This window comes from Nanorana parkeri, unplaced genomic scaffold, assembly GCF_000935625.1.
Source record: "Nanorana parkeri isolate BGI_ZX_2015 unplaced genomic scaffold, ASM93562v1 scaffold622, whole genome shotgun sequence".
Lineage (NCBI taxonomy): Eukaryota > Metazoa > Chordata > Amphibia > Anura > Dicroglossidae > Nanorana > Nanorana parkeri.
Genome location: NW_017306890.1, coordinates 762,281 through 769,594, shown reverse-complemented (window position 1 = coordinate 769,594; position 7,314 = coordinate 762,281).

Below are 7,314 nucleotides of genomic sequence, written 5' to 3'. Positions count from 1 at the left end.
GTCACGGACATCAACGTCACCGGACGCCTCCCCCTTCCACCAAGTGGCTCCGTCAGCTAAAGAAGGGAAGGGGGGAGGAGTCCGGTGAAGTCGATGTCCGTGGCGGCTAACGAAGGGAAGGGGGGAGGAGTGGGGTGACGTCGATGTCTGTGATGTCACCGGACTCCTCTCCCCCTTTGTTAGCCGACGGAGCCACTTGGGCCGGTGAGTTTGCCCAAGAAACTTTCTGCACGAGCGCCAGCCAAGGCATCGGCCTATACACATACAGCACAGCAATGAAATAATACAATGAACTAGGATCGCACTAATCCAGCACGTTATTATTCTGAGATGCCCCACTCAGGCGGCGGCCATATTGGGTGGGGCACGTAAGATGAATAACGTGCTGGATTAGTGTGATCCTAGTTCATTTTATTTCAGTGATAATGATTATAATTGTTATTATTATTATCATTATTTTTATTATCATTGTTATTGTTATTATTTTTCTTCTTCTTTTTATTTATTATTATTTATTATCATTGTTGTTCTTCTTATTATTTATTTTTTTACGTTTAACAATTATACAGAATTTATATAGCGCCAACAGCTTGCACAGCACTTTGCAAAAATATGGGGTGACAGCACAGTTACCATATAGGTCCATACATACGTTTGTCGCACGGGTGTCATTTTGCGCGATATCGCGTGGTTTGTTGCATTGGGAAGGGTAGAATCACGCGGAAATCCGTGCCAAAAAGGGTCCTGTTCTAGCCACGCGCGATAGGGACGAACACAGCCCCTTTGACATGCATTGGAGAGCGATATCGCGCTCTAAATATGCACGATATGATAAAACGCTCACAAAATCTGTCATTTGGCTACAAAACCAAGTTTTCTGAAGTCATCTGCTCATCTCTAGTCAATCAGAGGGCCGGGCAGAATGCAAAATATCCGCAAATTTCTGCCCCCATTGAATTTGTGGATTCTGTTTTGGGTAGGACGGTTTGCTCCCCCCCACGGCTTTCATGTGCCTATGACAGGTCCCCTTTAAATGACGTCTCCCCTTCATTCAGATGTGCAATGTTTCCCGTTCACCTGCGTGCGGAATAACTCTGCATCCAGAGACGTTTTCTCTGTTTAATAATTCCTTGTGCTCAGCCTTCCGGATCTAACGGGTCTAACAGCGAGATGTGAACGTATTGTTTCTATTAATGGGATGAAAACAGAGGCGTCTTCTTTGCTCCAGCTGCTTTTTTCGTCTTTGGCTTTCTCCACCCGCTGAGACGGAGCGCACAGCCCGAGCCGAGCTTCCTAACATGGACTATTAATCTGTAGGTCTTACGGCGAACAAAACGCGAGGAATACACCGCGCTTCTGTTGTTACTATTCATACATTGTTACATAGTTACATAGTATTTGAGGTTGAATAAAGACATTAGTCCATCAAGTCCAACCTATTGCATGCTGTGTGCGTATGTATAGGTCCATGTACCATCTCATCCTTAAGAGTACCTGTACCCCTGTATGTTACCTTTTTTAAAATAAGCGACCATCAGCTTATAGTAGAACTGTAAATGCCAGGTCCGTACGACGTACTGAGCTGGCCAGCTGGAAGCACTTTTGTAGCTCCGTACGACGTACGTCCTTGGCAGCGAAAGGGTTAAAGGAGAACTATGAGGTCAGTGTTTTCTGACCGGCAGCATCCTCCCGTCACCCAAAGCTCAGTATATCGCGAGCTACAGATTGCGGTATACTGAGACCCCCGCAGGCGGGACGGATACCGACAATGCTGAGAGGGGAGAGGGGAGGGGGGAATCAGTGCGAGGAGCGGTGACTGACAGTCACCTCTCTCTGCAGGTAGATGATGAAGAAGTGAGGGAGCGCCGGTATGTGTTGGCTCACCTCCCGATCTATTGAGCCGACGTGTGACAGTCTCATTGTCACAGGTCGGCTAGAACTATGAGGATGAGAGAAAATCCCCCCCCCCCCCTCATAGTTCTCCTTTAATATCTATCTATCTATCTATCTATCTATCTATCTATCTATCTGTATCTCTCAGTGTTTCTTTGTTATCTTTGCTATGTTGGTATCAGGAAAACATTTTCCCTTCATACAGAACGGTGTAAATAAGTGATAACAGCCTCTGAATTAGCGAGTTCTGGTAAATGAATTTGGTGCGAGTCTCAGACTAGCGGCTACATCTTCACAGGTCTCTAATTAGAACCAAACAAACTCCGACGGCTTCTTCTTGCTCTGTAATTGCCGTCTGATGGCTTTTCGGGATGACGTTGCTGTTAAAAATAAACATCGCACACAAAGTGAATGTGAAGACTTGTCACAGAGAGAAATAAAACGGACCGGCTGCTGGGAAAAAAAGCTCGCGGCGGTGAGCTGGAAGTCTACTGTCTGTGTGTGGCCCACTGGCCAATGTTCATGGGCACTTACAGGCCGCCGATCCTACCCAGAAAACATGGCAGCGGCGTTACATTTACTGTCGTGTTTGCTTTATGTTACTTTGTGCAGGTGGAATTATCTGGATTTTTACCATCATTTTGGGCAGGACTGCAGCTTCTCGTCAAATGTTGCCATGAATGCTTCAGATGAGTGTGCGGTTGGGCCATCGATGAACCTGGGACATTCCGCCCACGGGGCCTATTTATAAAACAAATACTGGCGCTGACTGCATTTTAGCGAATGGAGATGCCAGCTGGTGGGCAATGTTCTCTACTTGAAGAGAACCTGTCATCAGGGCCGGACTTACTCTCTATGCTACCCCAAGGCCAGGTTCCTCAATGCGCCCCCCTAACTGCCAAACCACCCCCCAAGGAGGATGGCAGACCTGCAGGCTGCACACAAGTGATTTCGGCGACATCGCTGGGATCACTTGTACAAAACAAGCGTAGCCCTGCTTGCCCAAAGCCGGGCTAAGTGTAGAAAACAAGTACCCGCCCGGCGCCCGGAACTGCATCTCCCAGGCACGGGGAGATAGGAATTCCACACCCCTGCTGCCCCTCTACTCCCTGCTGCCCCGAGGCTGGGCCTTGGTTGGCCTTGTGGGAAATCCGGCCCTGCCTGTCATGCGAGGTATATATTGGATTGCCACTGTCTCCCTCCTGCAGGAGATGCTCGCTAGCAGTCTACTGAACCCCAGGCTTTCAGGAAAGCTTACCACTGGTCACCTGATCTGGACGGAAGAAAGTATTGAAGCTTAAGGATCAGCATCAGGGGCGTAACTAGAAATCACAGGGCCCCATAGCAAAATTTTGTATGGGGCCCCCGTGATTTCTAGTTATACCCCTTGCAGAGCCCACCTGATGCAGAGCCCACCATCGACTCTCTATGGTGGGCTCTGCAGGGTCACCCTCAGGTGGGCTGGTCGCACTCCTTACCTGTCCTCCTCCTCTTCCTCCCTGGTCGCTGACGGGTCCCGCCTCCTCCGTCACAGGGCCCGCCTCCTTCATCGTCACCAGGCCCCCGGCTCCTCCCCTGCTGCCGACCACGGGCCGCGCCTCCTCCTCCACTGCCGCGGCTGGCTCTCATTGGCTCTGTGGAGAGGAACGCGCTGCTGCACAGATTACTGTCAGTGATCTGAACAGCGACGTGTTCGTCTTCAGCCACCAGTGAAAGCCACCGGCAGAGGATGCCATAGCGACCCAGGCGGCCGGCACGGCATCTGGCCCGGGCCCCACTGTGCCCCCGGGCTCCATAGCGTCCGCCTGGGTTGCTATGGTGATTGTTACGCCACTGATCGGCATGACAGGTCCAGGCTGGCGCGAGGTTTGCTTTAAGCTGGAACGAAACAGCGGAAGATTATGGCATAAAATGACTTATTTAGCAGAAAAAGGAAAAATAGAAACACAAGATCATGTCTTCTTCCTAGAAATAAAGAGCAATACAGTAACAATGTTTGGTGGAGAATGAAGGGAGCTCTGGCCGCGGGCGATCGGGAGGAAGACACAGAGGCGGTAAATATTGCAGAGGCCTCCCTGAAATGACAGGCGGCTGAGATAATTAAGAGTGGAGCTGTCATCACCTGTAGCAGCCGGGTGTGGTGAGGTCAGGGGAGATCAGCTTATGCCGAGAGCTGAGCGGAATCTAATAAGGCTCTGCTGTACTGTGTGGTGCGTGGCTAAGGGAGGGGTGGGGGGAAGAATGGCACAAAGGAAGGGAGAGGGAGCCTTGAAGGGGGATCTACGCCTTCGGAAACCGCTTCTCTCTTTTATATTTTTAACACTGTACAGTAAGAATTTACTACATAAAAATGGTCAGAAAGCAACTGTTGCTGGTGAGATTTCCCCCAGTAGTTTCCCCCCCCCCAAGATTTGACTGTTTCTTTTTTAAACTACATTCAGCATAATTTGCGGTTACATTTAAGAAGTAAAACACATTACAGCCTCGGATATAATGGCCGCCTTGTAACCGCCATTGCAGGTTCGGCAGAAGGTCCATTAAGAAGACCGGAGCTCATCCAGAGCTTCTATAAAATAAGAGCCGTGACTTTCCCATCATATAAATGGAGAATTAATGGCGTATTAATGCACCTGCTTGCGAAGATTGCGCCGGCGATTTGGTCAGTTAATACCGGAGACGTCCGCGGCTCAGACATCGAACAGTCATTTCAGCAGCAGGCGGTGGAACGCGTTTCGGCTGAATTCAGCGCGAATAACGTGTAACCAAGGCGATGACATTAGGACACTTATAAGGATATGCTGACATAAGAAGATCCAGGCCATTGCAACATTGTATCCGAGACTTGATCTTCATACTCTGAACTTTCATTATGTGGACCGACTTCAGCCCAAAAATGGCCGAAAAACGTGGACAATCTCATCGTTCCGTGATAATGTCTCCACACACCAAACATTAAAGGAGAACTCCGGGTATTATTATTGTTGCAGTATTATACACACTTACATTGGTTCCAGCTTGGCCGGATGGAACTATGTATATGATATTCCTGGTTGGCCCACAGGGATCCTGTAAAGCAGCGGTTCTCAACCTGTGTAACCTCAGGACCCACATTTGTCCTCGATCATTAGGTCGCGACCCGAGTCGCACTGCAATGGAATGCACGGCAGTGTGGGCTGCCGTGCTGTGACGGAGCTACACCCATACCTGCATTGCTTGTATAGCTCCCATGCACTCCCTGTAGAGGTGCCGGGAGCCAGAATGTGACATCACTCCGGTCCAGGCACCTCTATAGGAAATGCAGAGGGAGCTATAAGCATTGCAGGTATGGATGGAGCTTCTTCGCGGCCATACCCCCAGACCACCCCACTTCAAGTTAACACTCGGAGACGGGCACCATATATTTAAAATGGCTGCTCAGTGTAAGAATGGACAGCGCTGTGGCAGGGGGAGGCTGGGGAGCCCCTCACCTAGAAAAGTGGAAGGCACGCGGCGACCCACTGAACACGCGGTCGCGATCCACTTTTGGGTCACAACCCACCAGTTAAGAACCAAGGCTGTAAAGCATTGTAGAGGACGGAGCTACTACACCCCCTCCCCAGATACATACTTACCTCAAGTCTCACCTTTATATCCAGCAGTGCAAATCTTCTCTGTCCTGGCCGCGCCTGCGCATAACAGCCCCACAGATATCTATAGAACTGTCTCCGATCATCTGCGACCTCAGGACCCGGCCCCATAAAAGTCTATAGAACCATCTCCAAACATCTCTGACCTCAGGACCCGGCCCCATAGAAGTCTATAGAACCATCTCCAAACATCTCCGAACTCAGGATACAGCCCCATAGAAGTCTATAGAACCATCTCCAAACATCTCTGACCTCAGGATACAGCCCCATAGAAGTCTATAGAACCAACTCCAAACATCTCCGAACTCAGGACACAGCCCCATAGAAGTCTATAGAACCAACTCCAAACATCTCTGAACTCAGGATACAGCCCCATAGAAGTCTATAGAACCAACTCCAAACATCTCCGAACTCAGGATACTGCCCCATAGAAGTCTATAGAACCATCTCCAAACATCTCTGACCTCAGGATACAGCCCCATAGAAGTCTATAGAACCAACTCCAAACATCTCCGAACTCAGGATACAGCCCCATAGAAGTCTATAGAACCATCTCCAAACATCTCCGACCTCAGGATACAGCCCCATAGAAGTCTATAGAACCAACTCCAAACATCTCCGAACTCAGGATACTGCCCCATAGAAGTCTATAGAACCATCTCCAAACATCTCTGACCTCAGGATACAGCCCCATAGAAGTCTATAGAACCAACTCCAAACATCTCCGAACTCAGGATACTGCCCCATAGAAGTCTATAGAACCATCTCCAAACATCTCTGACCTCAGGATACAGCCCCATAGAAGTCTATAGAACCAACTCCAAACATCTCCGAACTCAGGACACAGCCCCATAGAAGTCTATAGAACCATCTCCAAACATCTCCGACCTCAGGATACAGCCCCATAGAAGTCTACAGAGCCGCCTCCAATCATCTGCGACCTCGGGACACGGCCCAATAGAAGTCTATAGAATCATCTCCAAACATTTCTGACCTCAGGATACAGCCCCATTGAAGTCTACAGACCCGTCCGCAATCACCCCTGATCTCAGGACACGGCCCCATAGAAGTCTATAGAACCCTCTCTGATCATCTGTGACCTCAGGACACCTCCCCATAGAAGTCTATGGGGCATGAACGGATACATGTGCTTTGATTTAAAGTGCACTTATCCTTTAACATTTCTTCCTGCCACCAGCCGGCTACGAATGTGACACAAATACTGAGGAAACAAACCGAACAATACAAGTCAAGAACACTTCATGGCCAGTTCAGTCTGTAGAGTCCGGAGTTATAATGTATTATATCTGAAACAACTACATAGAAGTAACACTCACTCTGCGCTCCTGTCTGCTGTGTTATATCTGACCTCCGCCTCCCCTTCAGTCTTCTATCTGACCTCCGTCCTTCCCTTCAGTCTTCTATCTGACCTCCGTCCTTCCCTTCAGTCTGATATCTGACCTCCATCCTCCCCTTCAGTCTGGTATCTGACCTCCGCCTCCCCTTCAGTCTTCTATCTGACCTTCGCCTCCCCTTCAGTCTTCTATCTGACCTCCGTCCTTCCCTTCAGTCTAATATCTGACCTCCGCCTCCCCTTCAGTCTTCTATCTGACCTCCGTCCTCCCCTTCAGTCTGATATCTGACCTCCGCCTCCCCTTCAGTCTTCTATCTGACCTCCGTCCTCCCCTTCAGTCTTATATCTGACCTCCGTCCTTCCCTTCAGTCTGATATCTGACCTCCGCCTCCCCTTCAGTCTTATATCTGACCTCCGTCCTCCCCTTCAGTCTTATATCTG